We start from the raw sequence: 17,738 nt of genomic DNA on the forward strand, positions 1-17,738 counted from the left end.
ATAACCAGAACTCATTCGGTAAAATTCATCACCTAAATCTAGTTACCGATTCTAGTTTAATCTAAATCCACCAATCCAGTCTAATCTAATTTAAATCTAAGCAAACTAAACCGCCATTTTTCTCCCCAAAAATTCCTAAACCCAGCCGGAAAGTCAGTCCCTAAAATTCACCATAAATTCTCCCACCGCAAAGATCCTAAAACTATACCAATTACGTCAAACCCTATCTAACCCCTCTCATAAAACGCCCTAAACCTACAGTAAAAGTCATTCACCCGCATGCACCACCAACTCCTGCACGATCCTGCAATAAAAAAAAATCCCTAGACAACTCAAACAATTTTTCCATCCACCCATCTGCTGTTCACGGTGATCGACTGACATATTACTCGAAGAGCATGCACAAAGGCCTCGGCGGAAGAATAGCGTGGCAGAAGAAGCGGGGCACATTCGTCAGACAAATTGACCATTTCCATGTCAGACTGACCCTATATAACATATGTATGTATATAGATAGATATGCGGCTGGCCGAGTATGTATGTAGGTATATAGGTAGTTTGAGGCCCGAGGCGCTGTCGGAGGAGGTCATTACTCGGTTGCGTATACGCGGCCCTCCGTGGGGTAGCCTTCTTTTTTTCTTCTTCTCTTTTTCATGGCAAGGTGATTTCCGTTCGGTTGGTGACTCACGGTCGAACAACAGCGAACGAGCTTGGAAAAGAAGAAAAATACGACGAAGGAAGGAACGTTCAATCAGTGGTTGCTCCGCGTTCCTCTTTGTTTGGTCCACCTATACCACTTGGCTGGAGTACGAGAAAACCGCGAAAGGAGCGGTGGAGAGAAAAAACAAAGAAAGAACCTAGAATCTAGAGTCCTGGCGTGTTCCTCCAGTTCCCCATTTTTTCCTACTTCTTCTTCCCTCTTTTTCTTCCTTGCTCTCCCTCGATGAACTTTCTAACCCTCTCGTGTTCCATTTCTGGCTGCCTTTTCGCTGGGTCGTCGCGTCGTTCCTTTCTCCGGAATATTATTCGAATGGTTGGAGAACTCGAGCCTGGAAGCAGAAGAAGAGTATAAGGACGGGGGAAATCGCGGTAACTGGGGCGTAATGCGTAGGGATGAAATCGAGTGGGCAGCATATATACATAGGGGTGGAAGGTACCTTGGCGGAGATGCCAGGGTGAAGTACCAAAAAAAAATCATACGTAAGAAGGAGATGGAAGTTGAGGAGAAGTAAGAAAAGGAGAGAAAAAAAATAGCTGATGGGGAGGGTACTCTTGATTTGCCCGGTAGCTCGATTTTTCGTGGTCGACCTTTTGTCGAGGCAGAGGCCGATCTTTTCTGTTCTCCTCTGGTTTATAGCAAGAGAGAGAAAAAAGGGGGCCATGACATGGAGGCGGTGTACAAGAGGTGTACGTGCCCACGGAGAAGTAGGGGCGAAGGAGGGTGCCTGTATGCTCGAGGGAGGAGTGAAGGGGTGGTGGGAGGGGTCGGGAAAAATGGCGAATCTCACTAACAAGCTTTCGAGCTCGAAGCTTGTGGGAAACAAGCTTGAGGCTTGTACGTTCGTCGTTGGGTCTCGTCTCCTCTCCTAGTCGAGAGTAGAGGAGGAGAAGGGGAGAAAAGAGCAGAGGAAAGGAAGAGAAAAGAAGAGGAGAAAGAAGTACACTCGAGCGGAGAAAAGCCGAGCGTGCGGTGCTAGTCGTGTGCTTACACCGCTTCATCCCTTAGCTTCTTCCACTCTCTTCCGTTCTATTTTTCTATTCTTCCCTCTCTTTCTCCCATTTGCTCTTCTTACCCCTTCTTTGCAGCCTCTCCCCGCACCCTCGATGGTTTGGTCCCAGGAACGCGTACATCGCGTAGCACATACGCCGTTACACCGCTTCTCGAGCAGTCTCGAGCGTCCTCGAGCGCTCCACCCTTTACGCCGCGCTGCCCTCTCGAAAATCCAACCCTTTTTGGGTCGTTCGACCAATCGTCGCCAGCTAACTAAGGCTAGTTATGTATCGGTCTCTTCTACCACTCGATTCAGTCCACCTTTTTTCTGTGTCGCCTCGCGTGTGCGTGGCCTCTTCTTTATTTCTTCCTCCTCTTCTCTTCCTTCTTCCTTCTTTTTAATTTTTCATCATCCCCGTCTCTTATTAGGTGGAAAGTGCGTAACTGTACTCATTGTCGGTACAGTACATCGTATATGTGTACACGATTGCCATTTTCACCCCGAAATTCTATTTCGTTTACAAGTGTGTGCAGTGTACCGGAGTGCCTTCTTCGTTTTCTTCCTGCCTCGCTATATGGCCGCTCTATTGCTCCCACACGCTGGTTGGTGTGTTCCACTCGGTCGAGAGGCTTTCCACGTTCGTATGCTTGTCCGTTCTCTCTCGCTTTTGGTGCACACGATTGCTCTTCTCTCAACCCGCTACACTTCCGCCTCCTCTTTGTACCCTCCACTTCGACAGCTTCCTCGTGGAGGATCCAGCCAAGTGCTGCCAACTCCCCACCCCACACGCACGAGCTTTTGTCTCTCCGTTTCACTTAGGATCTGTACCGATCGTTGTTCACGTGTCTCTTCGTCGGACACTCTTCGCTCCCCCTGGCTTTTGCCCCTTCGAGAGCATTCTACTTGGTTTCTTACTCGGTTTTTCGAGTTCCTCCGAGTTTAATAGCCTCTTTAGCCTCTTTTCTACTCTAGGACCCGACTCTCCGTGGCCCTATCTGTTGCGTTTCCTTGAGGGTTTGCTTGATTTCTTAGTCGGTACTTTAACGTAAGAGTCTCGTGTCTCCCGTTGTCTCCTGTTCTTGATGGAATATGCGAGGTTGTAATCTTTTACAGTTCATAATTTTATAGAAATTTTGTATCAATTCATTTTTCTTAACCGTTCGCTGTTCGTAGCTCTGTTCCTTGTATTCCTTTAATAGCTTGTTTGATTTCTTCATTGAACCTTAAATAATATATTTTGTGTCTTTTATTTTATTCTAATTTTTTACCGATTTTTCTTTTAAGGGTTGCTATCGCCTGCTTAAGTTCTTATTCAAACTATAGATATAAGACTATGTCCACTACAACTGTGTCCTACTTTATCTATTTCTAATGTACTATCCATTTTATAATTTCATGGTCCCATGGTCACCTTCCTTCTTAAGACAAATCTGCAACGTTTCTTTATAACCTAACTTATTTACCGCCCTTTCTGTGGAATTTGCACTCATATAAACATCGCGTCGCCGATACGTCGAATCGCCGATACGTGAAATCATTTCTAACATGTGTTAACGACCCGAACAAAGGATGCACGCAATAATATTTTATAGTATTCGTGAAACGCATTCCAACGAATAAAAGCAACAATGTCCGAGGAATTCGAGAAAGGGCAAAACAAGCAGGCAACCAGGTCGACCGTTTCGCACGGGTTTGTCGAGTCAGTGACGGAAAAACTGTACCACTGTTGAACAAAAAGAGAAGAAACTGATCAAGAGTCGACCTGTTCCACGCTTTTCCACCAGTCGAACGAATCGGGGAACCAGTAACGCGACAAAAAAAGAACAGCATGGTCGGTGTGTTTCCAGCATTCTACTTGTGGATGTCAATGGCGAGACCAAAGGGGAAGAGGCTGCAGGCGGATGAAAGTAAAGAAACAAATCGCAGGAAAGAATTCGTTAGGGGAGAAGGTTGGAGTTCTTCCCGCGGGAACGTGGCATCTCCACGCCTGGTCGCGTGCTTTCTCGTCCGCGAATCCATCTTCTGCGTTTTCTCTTTTTCGTCTGGATTATTATGTGACGTTCCATCTGGCGAAGATGATTTTATTAATGGCGCTTTAAAATCCGCTGGTGTGCGAACTGTAATGTTATTGTAATACTGTATAGCAGAAAATGGTATTAAATATTTAGACTCTGAATTAATTTCGAAAATCTTTTTAGGTTGTTAATTTATAATGCAGATTAACTGGCGTAGGAAATATAACATTATTATTATAATACTTTACGGGAGAAAATATCGTTCAATATTTAGATTCTGAATCAACTTCTAAAATTTTCCTTTTAGGTTAGAAATTTGATAAAGAACACTTAAGGTTTAATATTGTGGCCATTAGATTTTATATTAATTGCAGCATACCAGCATTAGAGATCCCCTTTATAATAAAGTTGGCAAAGAAACCGGCAGTATTTAATATGATCTTTTCCATTTTCTACCTTATCCTACAAAACAATACAACACATAAGCGTAGAACAAACCTATACCTAACCTCTAACTCTCGACTCTGCCTCCAACCTACCAAATCTTCCATTCTAACCAATCAACTACCTTTTCCTTCGGATGCGGTCGGAATCTCCATATATGAAGATCCTTAGACGGAAACGTGATCCAGTCACATTCGTCGAGTGGCCAAACGCTATGTGTTCATTGGCCACGCTGGACAGCAATGTGCGTGCATATAGATGAGAGCGGAAATAGGCGCGCAAACAAACAGACAAACAAGTCGCATTCAGCGACCCGCGGATTGTTCCGTGAATTTTGCAGAAGTCATATTCATTTCTGAGATTGGCTTCTTCCAACTTCTCTCGTTGCTTCCTCTCTTTTGCCGCTGTTTTTCCGCCTCTTGGACCCGGTCCTCTTGTTCAGCATCAGCGGCTAGAGTGAACGAAACGAAACGATTCCATCTATCGGAGATGCTGGAGATAGCGGAACTCGGAATAAAGCGGCGCAAGATAAAAGGAGGAGCACAGATCCTCTCTGTTAAGAGAAACAGGGAATTCAGATTGAGGAGGGAGAGGACGAAGGAGGATGGGGAGAAGGAAAGAAAGAAAGTGAGCGACCGGACGGAGCCGATCGATCGATTCTTCTTGCCAGAAAAGTTGCGGGCTCGCTTCGACTACGTCCTCCTCTTAGGCTTTGCCTACCTACTCCACAATTTTTCGTGCAGCCGTTTACCGATAAAGCAGCGCGCCGCGACGCGTGTCCGCGGAATCTTATCTAGCGGGTGTACACTGTGAAATTGACTTTGCCGTGGTTGGAAATGAGGTTAGTTTCTTTGCATCGAAAGTTACGTTATCCTTCTGCGGAATGGCAATGATACTTTCGCGATACCGGAAAGTTTCTTATAAATGAAATCTTGTTGCCACTTGATTCTCATAATCTTTTATTTTATATGGGGTTTTCTTTCTAATTTTTGAAATTAGTTTCATAGTTGTGTGATACAGAAGAGGAATTCTGTTATATTTTTGTGAAATAATAATGAAATAACGATGAAGCCAAAATTAGATCGAACGTGTCATACTATTTCACTCACATAATATACTGCATGTATACTGTATAGTACTTTGAGGTTAGAGTCAGGATCATAAACACATTCTTGTAATCCCCTTTGACTGGTATAACCTTCAAAATAAATTGCGCAGGTATTTCTCAATAAGTTTGAGGGCTCAATTAATCAATTGTCACACGGATTGTAGCGTTTAAGGTTACGCAATCACGCTACAAGCCTAATCTAAACTTATCATGAACTTTCCAGTTCAACAACCATCCAATTTCAACTCCAAACATCGGCTACTATACACAAATCAATCCCTAACGTCATCAGCTCAAGATTATACCTAAGGGCAAGATCAATTTGGTATATACATAGTCATAATCCGGGTAACACGGTTTCCATCGAAAAGCCGATCACCGGAGGTAATATTCGGCGTAATAAGATAAAAGAAAAGACGGTCTGGTTCTCTCCCAGGAGAGGAGTTCCGGCGTAGATTGCACCGAAGTGGTCTTCCTTGGAATCCTAGCCGTTCGCGTGGCCGTGCATCCTTGACTCCTCCCCACCCTCTTATCCCCACTCCACTTTCGTCGCGGAACGCAACAATCGAGGCCAGATCGCAAGAGGAGACGCGAAATCGTCCACTTCCTCCGTGTATGCACCAAATATTTCCACGAGAAAGAAATTCTGTCAATGGGAACTCGTGAGATTGTCTTTCGACCAAATTCGATATCCTTACGAGACACGGAATGCAAATCTGAATAATATTTATGAGACGAGAATCGAGACCTAGAGTCAACGGTGGATAGCTCTTGGACAGAGAATCGTGTGGACAGTATCGCAGGAGTAAAGGTAGGCTCGTCAACTGTACGCAGATAAACGATTTTACGAGCAGTCTTGGAATTTCAACTCGCTAAAAGTGACACAGCCTTTCCGGGCGCTTTTACGCGGCCTTTGAGTTTCATTTCTCTAACCTTTCTTTCGTCATTTATCTTTGCGATAGGGTGGTCTGAGATTTCGATCGTATTGGTAGTAGGATCTTTTGTAAAACATTCTGTAATTCAGTTTCACATTAAATGTTTAAATAATTCACGTGTTCAAATTCGACTATAATACAAAATAATGGCAATACAGTGTTCTTCTTATTCTAGTTCCCAAGCAACAGTTTTCCGCCGCCTCTTGTCACCTTTTGTTACTGTATGTTGCAAAACATTTCCAACAATCAGCAACAAGAAGTTCCTTAATGTTGCTTTACTCAAAATCACTGAATCTATCTTTGTTCTTTTCGCTTTCACGTATCGTCCACTGTAATGGAAACCATATTTTTACCAAGCCCAAAACCCCATCAACACATTATCTCCATAAAACCATACTAATCCCTATTTGTGGTTAGTCCCACAATTTCCCGTAAATTTGTCAAGCCAAAACTACTACTACCTATTCAACGAACATCAAATAGCCATCGACGAAGCTTCTACCCGAAACCGATACATCGTTTGGATCACCGCTTACTACCTGGCCAAGCAACACCTCCCTGTAAAACACTTAAGGGCCGCTCTCGCGAGTCGAAATTAGAAGTCGATAAAATCCTCATTGGCGTGTGTATCGGTTGCACGGAGGTCGATGTTTGCGATATACTGGCGAATGGTCGTCGGGATACCGGGCCAGTAGAGAAGTGGATTTAAATATCCTTCTTCCGAGCTGTCCAGCATCTCGATAATTCTCGTGATCCGACGGCCTGCTGGACAACCTAACGAACGTACCTCGATCGAGAATCGTTAATGGCGGATGGAGTTAAGTTAGGGTGGGGATCAAGCAGTCGCCAAATTCACAACGCTAATGCCTGCCGGCCGGTTCTCTGAGCCTATTTCCGATATCGGACAGGGCCGGTTTATAAAGTTCACCCGGCAAAACGACGCACTTGAGTGACGTGCGGTTGGATCGTACTCGTTAATAAGTACCGCGGGAATGCTCCTCAAGCAGAAAGCCGCTTCCATGATCCTTGTCTCTCTCTCTCTCTCTCTCTCTCTCTCTCTCTCTCTCTCTCCTCTCTCTCTCTCTAACCTATGGATAGTATTCTTGAAAGCCTTTTCTCCAGTAATGATCTCTCTTTACGATTTATGGTTTTAATATATCTTTAATACATGATGCTTGTTTTGTTCTTTATTTGATGGTTTAAAATTGTGGATTTGTGTCGGTGGTTTTTAAGCTCTCTTTCTTTGTCCAATCTGTGGATAATATTTCGGAAGGTATTTTGCATGAATTTATGATTTCAATGCTTCTTTCGTTTTTTTTCTTGGTTTTTTATCTTGATGATTTAAAAAGTGTGGTTTTATATTTGTGGTCTTTTTGATAGATTTTTTCCTGTGATGTACTTATATAGATATTTTTAGGAAAGATGTTGCAGCCTTATTTCAATTTAATCAACCTTAAAGGTTTCTTTGACCTGATAACTAGGTCATCTCTGAACCATAAATTGCTTTGATGCATGGGATTAAAGATTAGGCATATATACTCACAATATAATATATGTACATATATGTATATTATAAAAGGTGATACTGATACTATCGCTGTTTAGTTAACTCAAAGGCAATGCCGCCAACGATAACGCTCTGTCGGTATATTCTTTGGTGTGATTGGCGGCACTGTTTGTGTTAACTACATACACATATATATTGGCAGGAAACACCGTGTATATTTTGAATTATATTATTAGCATAAATTTAATGATGCGTAAATAAATTTCTAAGTCCAAAATATGAATAAATAGTTTGATTTACGCTTATATCTATAACATGTATTTTATTTTGAATGTTTTAACACGTCCTTTTATATTATATCCTTTCTGCAAATTCTTGCACCTTAACATTTTCCATATATGTACATACCTGTACATAAACATACACGATCTATTCATTAAAACTAAGAAATTTATTTATGCCTAGACTTTCATATCTTGTTATGTCGTTAAATTTATCTAAAGAGGATTCTTAATAACAAGTTCCTCATTTTTTCTCAATTATGTTTGCATCACGTCGAGACCACTCTGCAAATCCTTCAGGCTATTTCTCGCGTTCCTGAATGCATCGAGAGTCGCGGTTAAATCGCGTCTATTCTCGGAAGGTGGAAGTCCGCCACGGGCGACGAAACGGAGGCGGCGGATCGTGCCAAGGTATCCGCGACATTTCATAAACACGAAATCAATTTTAATCCTCGCCGAGTGAGTCTGTCCTTCTCGCCTGGTCTGAACGGTGCTTATTTATAAGCACAACCGGGCCACTTCCTGCACGGGATCATGCCGCGAATCTCGCATCCTTGTGATCGCTTTGTAACCGGGGAACATCGCACGTTAATAGACTCTGTGTTGTATATTTGTCTTTCTGTACATTCATCGCGAGATTATCACGGGAAATGGCAAACTTTGTGACGATACTTGAGTGCAATTCAAGGTCACTTGGTGAGGATAAATCGTTATAGGTTATGATGTTCATGTTAGGTAATTTTTATATTGTCTCTGTTTTATAATTATTATATAGTGAAATGCCAATGTAAATATTATAAATATAAGTATTTTTAACCTCTTAACCAGGTCATCTGTTAACCAGAAATTTCTATAATTATGAAATTGGAGGTTAGTATAGATACAGCAATTTCAAATAGGTTAAATGTAATTCTTGAAAATGTAAGTATTGCGTAATTTATTTTTGACAGGAATAAAAGAAATTTTTCAAATAACTTTAAAAAATAAAAAATCCATAAATAAAAAAGTTATTAGTAAGAAATTGTAGCAATAAATCCGTTTTTTGTCTTAATCGTTAAAAGTGTAAAATACAAGATTTGAAAAAGACAATTTTTGGTACTATTAGTATTAAGAAGCTTTTTAGCTTCCATATTTGAAAGAGGTAAGGGTAAAGGGGGATAAACTGTATCGATTAATATGGAATTATGGCATTCTTTGTTTTCCTTGTGTGATACTTATGTCGTTAGTGTTACCGTTTTCTTGTTTTTAATATAGCTTATGTTACACAGAGGGAGATGTAATCTTATAGGTTATGTTTGATAATTAAAGGGGAATTGACGAGTAGGTATTGGGTAGTGAAACCTAATGTTATAATTATTAAGCATTGAAAAGTTAGAATTATTAAGTTCTTGAAGAATCGGGTTACCTTCCTACAAATGTGTGTGAGTATACTGAATTACGAATCTTTGATTCTTTCTATCGATATTTCTATATTTTCTCTAGTAAAGTTTAAACTTTTACTAGCTAATAATAAAAAACGATGTATTTGAAAACTAATTTTGCATAAACATTAAAGTGGTAAATTAATACAAAACGATCAGTGGATGTTGTAAGATCGTTGAACTTGAACTTGAACTTGCTGGCGGGTACAAGCAGATGGCAGACAAAAGGTGTGATTTTGATTAGAAAAATTAAGTTCACCAAGGTATCAATCTTTATGAGAAGCAAAAATGACTTCGAAATTAGGTTTAATGCTAGTGTTTCTCTCTATATTATTAACGTTAATTCTCTGTTCATAAAACGTGTAATACACCTTTCTGAAGTCCACGACTTTATTGCTCCCTTACGTTCACTTTAATCTCACTAATCCATCATCAATCTTTCCGCTGCAAAAATGCATAGTTATTTTTTATATACATTCAAACGTTTCTTAATATTTACAAACAATGTTCATAAATCATGGATATCTTAAAAATAAAAAATTGGAGAAATAGTTATGAGAACTTTATAAAATTTGTATACAAAATTGTCAATATAAAAGAAAGAATTTATTTTACTAGTAAACATAAATCTTTTTTGAAAATTCACTATCACGTTCCGAACGACAATAGAACACCTCAATTTCGCCCAACAATTTATTTCCACCAATCCACTGAATGGCTCTCGCATACGTCTTCGTTCCGGTACTTCCGTCGCCGCATCCGTCGAAGACCAGTGCCACTGTCACTCACCTGCCGAGCTCGGTGTAGCTAGAAAATTTAATTAAAGCCGCACGTGGCCGTAAATTATCCTGCTATCGACAGGGATACCGGATCGTGGTGGCGGCTGTAACTTCCACAACAAGAAAAAGAAAAGAACGAAGAATAAGTGTGGAAAAGAAACAAACGAAACGTGCCTATATGTTTGTCTGTGTTTGTGTATGGACACATCGTGCCCGCCGTGTACATTGTGTAGTTGTATATACTTGCATATGTATAAATGCTTGTGTATATTTGAGTATGCTGTGTGTGGCTTCCTATATATGTGTATTTGTCCTATATATGTGCAGATGTCATAGATGCTTATGTATAGTAACCTTACTACATACATGGTACTATCCTTATTGTATATACTTGTAATGCTTGTGTTACATGTATTTGTATATTCTTCTTTGTAATATAAAAATTTATCCATGATATCATGCGTTTGTGCATATTTCTATACGCCACAAATATTTGTATTTTGTTATCAATGTTTATGTACACATGTTCATACGTTTCATATTTGTATGTTTATATTTGTCTCACATATTTTTCTCCTACTTATATTTGTACATACTAGTTTAGTTTAGATTTGTTCTTACGTACATATTATATCGGTATATAGTTCGATGTGTTGAATATTTGTCTATATTTTCGTACGTATTTTATACGTATTGTGTCGAATATGGATGCATATGGGTGTGCGCGTGAAACGAATGGACTGAAGAAAAGTAGTGGGCTCAGGAGGTATAGTAATATTAGTAATACATTCGGCGTGTTGCGGCCGCTGTTAGCACCGTTAAACTAGCTTTTACTGTTCCGGTCGGTCCTTTGAACCTCACCGCCTATGCGGCAGCCACGGGCAATAAAATGCGTTCACCATAAAATGCCGAGTCTCTCTAGCCTCGCCACGGCCTCGACCATGCTCTCGTCAATGCTCACGCAACCTACCTAGCCCATTGCACATCCGGTTGCGCCCGTTTTCCCCGACCCGCAGATTTTTCACGGGAACCTTTAATTATTCCACGAACGGGATACTCTTTAATGTCCATACGTTTTTTGGGATTCTAATCTAATTCATACTAATCGTATAAGAATCGTATAAGTCATATTTATCGTTAATACAGATTTGCCGAGTAAGAGCACGGATCTTATAAATACTTAGTCAATGGTAAAAGTAAAATTCCTGAAAGGAAAGGAAACGACATTTTGGCAGATAAAAAAATTTGTAGATACCGTCAATTATTTATTTTTAATCCTATTAATCGATCAAACTTAAATTAAAACATATGTTTAAAGTATTTTAAGGTAGTATGAGATACACTAGATTAGTAGATATTGTTTGAAATTGTAGATTAGTGGTGATCGACGCATGCGTCCTCTGTTTCCTATTTGTTTTGACATGCGTATTAGAGGCTTCGCGATTTGTTTTCAGTGCAATTAAGTAGTCTTGTCAAGTGCTATCTTTCTTAAGTCTTAGTTCTTTTTTTAAGAACTTTCAAAGTGCGTTCTGGTTATTTTGGTTGATACAAGAGAAATGGTTTTTGGTTTGATGAATGGAGATCTGTCAATGGATACTTTCATTGAAACATTAAAACATGAGTATCCACAATCGGTTATGTGTATCAAGGAGCTTCTGTTATCCTGATTCTACCTTTATGGAATCTTCCACACTGATCATGTTATTGTAGAGAAGCATTCGTATATGAAGTAAGAAAACACTAATACTTTAATTTAATTTGTATTAAAGCAATTCATCTGCGTAAATTATCTTGTTCTTACATTATGACTTGTGTCTACTACATACAAGTGATGACGGATTCTACTGGTTAACAGGTTAATACATTTACTGTCACGACAATCACCGATAGCTGGCGCAGAACTTGACATTTACACCTCGTCAGTCACCAATGACCGTTATGTGGTGGATGTGTCAACATTGTACCATACATAATTACCTTACATTTTTAAGGTTATGGTAAGATTTAGTCATAACTTAAAATGCATAAAATTCATTATACATTACATTTTGTGTAGCATAGTATCATGCATTCTATAATGTATTTTAGTACTTATTTTTTACTATAACGTTTTTACTGTATATCACAATATATTACGATTAATATGGAATAAGTTATAATTTTTCAATTGCAGAAATAATATGAGATTTCTTATTGTATATATTTTAAGGCTCATTAACTACATTAAATTGAAACTTTTCTAAAAAGTCAATTAGCCAAGGGACGTTTTTAAGTAATTGAAAAATATGCCCCTTAACCTTTCAGCCCAAAGTCCTTATACTTTCTCCGATGACAATTTACTCAGATAAATCACCTTAAGCGGCCTAAATCAACAGATACCGAATCACCAGAAAAATCCCAACACGGAGAGAGATAACCAAAAAGTACCAGACAGACGGAGGGCGAGTTTAGCGGGTAAACATCGGGGGTAATTGGTAGGACGTATAAGGAATTTTCTGGTAAATTGAGCCGGCCACGGAACGAGATGGAATTTTCTCCCTTCTTGTTGTAGCGCAATGAAAGTTTTCCAATAAGAAACGAAAGAGCTAATCAGAGTTTCCAAGGACTCAATGGCCCGTGAACCAACGTGTCTATGCCTCCCTGCTCGGCCGCTTCTCTGTGTCGGTTACCTTTTGTCCGCCTTCTTCTTTTTCCAAAAAGTCGGCAAGCATGTCGAGAACAGTCTGATCCTGCCAGTTTTCTGTATATTCGGCTCTGTTCGTGGAGAAAAGGGCCTGCGTAAAGAAGAAGAAGCGACTATAGAACCGTGTCGCCTAGAGATTTTAAGTTTCTCCCTAGTCGAAGGCGGAGAGTCGAGGCTTGTTCGTTGTGGTAAATTGGGTAAAGTTTGATCTGACTTAAATTTGGAAATATAGGAATTATGAAGTCTTTGATTATGTACATTTTAGAAAATTGGATTTTATTGTAAAAATTTAGTTTATGTATCTGTTACGAATATTAGATTAAAGTAGTTTATAGATATAAAATACAAACAGTTAAATCGAACGTTGTGATCTTTATTTTGATGGAACAAAATGGATCATACGTAATTCGATAAAATAATATAAAACAGAAAATGTTGTGCATCCATTATATCCTTATAAAACGAAAGAAATTTTTCGGGCGACCTAATATTTTAAATTTCTACATTTGATAATAGGAATGCAAAATAATAACGAAGACACGATTATTTTCTCAATTGTCTATCCTGAATTCCTCATTTTATTATGTTGTAAAAGGATTAAATGTCAATAACAAACATACGTAACATCACGATACACTGCTGTCAAAGAGCATCGGTAATACGCTAAGAAGACAGAGAAAGAAATATCTCAATGTATAAACGAAAAACGATACCCGTATCACCGTAATAAAACAACTACATACAGTATCATTTCATCATGACATTAAAATTCGTCGTCTCAATTTTCATTCCATCTATAAAAAAAAATCATTTAAAAAACGAAAGGGTCACTAGTCACACCATTAGTGAAAAGTACATCATGCTATCCATAAAACATTTTCTATCAGATCACAGACGTGGTCGATGCTTAATGGACAGAATTATTACTCTCTGATGCAGTCCAAATCGAATGGTTTCCCCCAAAAGAGGTAGCGGAGGGAGGGAAACAGCATACTGTGAGGATAATTTGCGGAAATATCGTCCGTGTAAAATGATCCGCGGCAAGTAAAGCTTTCCGCGTCGAGATACATCTGTTTGTATATTACGCCGAGGTAAACATCGTTGTTGATGCAGCGCGCTATTATGCACCGCGGTGCATCATGCACCATCGTGTGGCACGCACACAAACACGAATTAACTCCACGCGATTGGTGAGGCTTCGATAGCCACCCCATCTCGTATCGCTCCACGATAGATATCCAATTAGCTATTCAATATTGAAAAATGTTATTCGATTCGCAATTATTTACAATTATTTCGCAGACCCGTTTTTGTTTTGTTCTAGCGGAACTTAATACTTTTGTTAGGATTGGTAGCAGGATATGTTTTACAGTGGCGAATGTTCAAATAGGGAGAATCTTTATACTAAATTTAAATTAATTTCATTTGTATTTAATATTCATAATAATATTTTAGGGAGCGTAATGTAAGGAATTAAGATATAGATTTATAAGCAAAATATAAAAAAGGAAGAATTTTTAAGTCTTATATTACAGAAAATAAAATACACATTTTTGTATGTTCTATATTATTATGAAAAAAATGAAACTAAAATATTTCACAATATAATTAGCTAAATTTATATAAATTTGTATAAATGGTTGTCTGTTTGTATAGTCATCTCCATTGTATATTTGGGTGAATATTTACGTTAGATTCTTTTAATATTGTTGATTTAAAATTAATAGAAAATTCTCTTTAGGAAGAGGAAAGTTGTGTACCTGGACGTTGTACACTTGACCACTTAATACTTTGAGCACTTAAACATGTTGAGTGCTTCGATCTAAGTAGTTTGGAGTATTGGTACAATATTGATACATATTTGCAGTCTATGGTTCTTGTATACTTAATTAGTTAAATAATATGGGTACTCGATTAGGTTAAATAGGGTAATCTAGTAATTAGGACAAGGTTCGGATTCTGAAATGTATTGAAGAATTAGATATGTAATTCTAGCAAACATCGTCTTGTTTTAGAAACTGCCGTTATTTAAAAACACACGTAACAGAACGTTTTGCGATCTCGTACGGAAATAGTGAAGTTAATGTGAGTATAGGCGCATGTACACAACCAGAAAACCGTACTTTCAATTTTCGTTCGCACCACACAAAAATCACAAGCCTGTCAGACTTGAATCTCAAGGATAACAAGTCCGTCTGATAAATTAGGGACAGATAACATTCTTCTTCCTAGTTTTTGTACCCCAGTCCGTTAATTCGTTTTTTAAACATTTTTAACTCAACTATTTAATCAAGATTATATGATTGTCGATCTCGAATTAAAAGAAGATGATTAAAAGATAAAGTGTTTCAGAATAAGAATTTATTGTAATCAATGACAATTAATTAAAAAACGTACAGAAAAAATTTACGTATAGAAGAAGAAATGAAATAAATAAATTTCAAAAAGTCCTTTAAAGCAAGGTCTCGTGGAAAAAATTATATTTCATCTTTCCGATCTACTAAAAAAAAAAAAAAAAAACAATACGTACAAACGATCTGCTTTTTAAAACTCAGGTTTTATTAGGGTAAGTCTTCTTTAAGTTAAAAAAGAATTGCTCGTTCGAATATCATAAATATTCGGCGGTGTGTGTTCTTTCCGATTTATATGTCACGAAGGATCAAAGAGAGATGTGGCACGTTATGCTGAGAATAATCATGAAAAGAAGTTCTACAGCCGCGCTCGATAAATTTTCGACGGGTTCTACGGTCTGTGCTGGGGATCGAAGAGAAAAATAGACACGTACCGCTTCGAACAAACTTTCCAACCTCAACAATCATCTTTATATAATGTTCCGTTTATTACTTACATTGCAATTTTTTTATATCTGTATGGTAGGTTATATAATTTTCTCTAAATCTCTATGATATTTCATGTCATTTTTAAGTACTTAAAATAGTGTTTTACTTATAATGACTCAAAAGTTTCTCTTTATTATTAGTAGTAATTGTATCCATAGAGAGGCGCTATAAACATTCTTTCCGTCCACTATAACCTATAATTCCTATATCGAGGATCGATGATCGTGATCGAGAGAAATGTTCCAGCAGACCGTATCCAGGAAACGAAAAGTCGGTAACAGACCGGGCCATGGTATTTATTCTCCGTCCCGTGAGAACGCTATACGTAAGCCAGCCTCTCGGTGTGTATTTACTCGCGGAATACGTGCGCTCTCGTGCGGCCAAGAAGACAATTACCTCCGCGGGGCAAACGGGCCCGGTCGTGTCGGCACGCTTTGTGCCGCGGCCACTTCTTTCCAACCGTTCCTCGAATTTACGAAACGTTTCTGCAAGCGGCGCGTGCACCGCCGCTCTCGCCGCCCGCTTGGAAAACCACAGGTATACTTTGTTTCCTTGTTGAGAATCGCTTTGGTATATTACGTGTTTTCATAGAAGCTGCAATATAAAGTGGAAAGTTTTTGTGGAAAAGAATTGAATACGAAAGTGCAGATTGTGTAACTATTACATATACTATGGAATTTTGTGTACTCTTTCTACAAGTCGTGTTTCTATGAAATTAGATATGTCGGAATTTGTGAGCTTTTGAGATAAAATACGGTTTTAGGAATTGGATTATTTTCTGTAAATTTTGATAACGTGTATGATATTTGATCAAGTTCGGTTTTAGGTAATCGAATCTCGTTTCTCTGAAACGTTTCTATCGAAAGTTTACAATTTGCTTTCGAATAAAGTCTCTGCAGGTGTGACTCTAACATGATATTTGTAATCTGTCTTATCTACTATAATTTACTCTTCAAACTTAAACAGCTTTTTCGATAATGGGATCTGTTATCCCTTCCAGCATTTAATTCCCGAACATACATGTACATTTAAAATTCAATTCTTCCTTTATCTTAAATTTCTTCATAAAAATAATCTTAATATACCAACTAATTACATCAACAACTACATCGACCTCGAATTACTTTAAAATAAATTCATTTTTCTATACATACTCTACACTTACAACAGCATGACGAATTAGGATTTATTTACCATAACTCTTTTTCTAACCTCAAACTATATCGAACTTCCTGCAGCAACGTAAAATCTAATATTCCTCCCATGTATTATGCCAAACTCTGCTCTCCATTCAAGCCTTCGTTCTAATCACCTTTATAAAAATCCATCTTTATACTGGAACCAGCCATCAAAGCGATTCAGCGTATTCATTCGGTGTCCCCTCCCTGAAACGAATCTACGTGTCGAAGAGGATCTGCGACAAGAAGTCAAGACAACCCGATTATCCCATGCACGCTTCTCGGCGTGTAGTCTCGGTGTCTCGGGGCCGGGGCTCGCGCATGTGCCAACAGAGTGTACATGCCGTTGGAGAGCGGCAAACCCATCCACTCGACCAAGTCAAAGTCTCTTCTCTTCCTCTAATTTTTCTTCTTCCTTTTCCTCTTTGCAGTACCTCGATCTTCTTTTCCGCTCTTCATCCTCTTCTTCTTCCTCTTCTTCCTGTTGGTTCTCTGCAATGTCCCATGCCTTGGCGGCGAGTGGGCGTCGGACGGCAATTAGCATACTCGCGTGATCAAAGCAGTGGGACACGTGCGACAAGAATTAACGACCACCAGCAGAACGACTCTTTCTTCACGGAGTGCGCGCGCGATAAATCGCGCTTCCGATGCCTTCGTCGACACCCGCCATGCCGCCCACACGCGTGGCCCCTCCCGTCGTGGTTTGTCCACGAGCACGCGGCGCCCTCTGCCCACTGTTTTCTCATCCATTTCGCCAACGGACCCAACGATCCGCCTTTGGCTTTCGGTGATCGTTTCGCACAGGTTATATATAGGCGGGCGCATTCTTTATCAG

At 39.1% G+C, this 17,738-nt stretch overlaps 1 protein-coding gene and 2 long non-coding RNA genes across 4 annotated transcripts in view; all 3 read left to right on the forward strand.

Annotated features, from left to right (window-relative positions):
- LOC122569361 (protein Wnt-1-like) overlaps window positions 1-17,738 on the forward strand; it is a 75,044-nt gene that overhangs the window by 21,327 nt on the left and 35,979 nt on the right. The window lies entirely within an intron of this gene.
- Window positions 8,398-10,738, forward strand: LOC122569368. 2 transcript variants are annotated; one of them, XR_006317431.1, is made up of 3 exons: window positions 8,398-8,737; window positions 8,831-9,143; window positions 9,257-10,738. It is a non-coding gene; the product is annotated as an uncharacterized LOC122569368 (long non-coding RNA). The 2 variants fall into 2 exon arrangements; XR_006317432.1 differs by having other exon boundaries at window positions 8,831-8,872; window positions 8,953-10,738.
- LOC122569370 lies at window positions 10,934-13,098 on the forward strand. The gene is made up of 3 exons (XR_006317434.1): window positions 10,934-11,931; window positions 12,058-12,199; window positions 12,507-13,098. It is a non-coding gene; the product is annotated as an uncharacterized LOC122569370 (long non-coding RNA).

The sequence above is a fragment of the Bombus pyrosoma genome, linkage group LG7 (assembly GCF_014825855.1).
Source record: "Bombus pyrosoma isolate SC7728 linkage group LG7, ASM1482585v1, whole genome shotgun sequence".
In the NCBI taxonomy this organism is placed as follows: domain Eukaryota; kingdom Metazoa; phylum Arthropoda; class Insecta; order Hymenoptera; family Apidae; genus Bombus; species Bombus pyrosoma.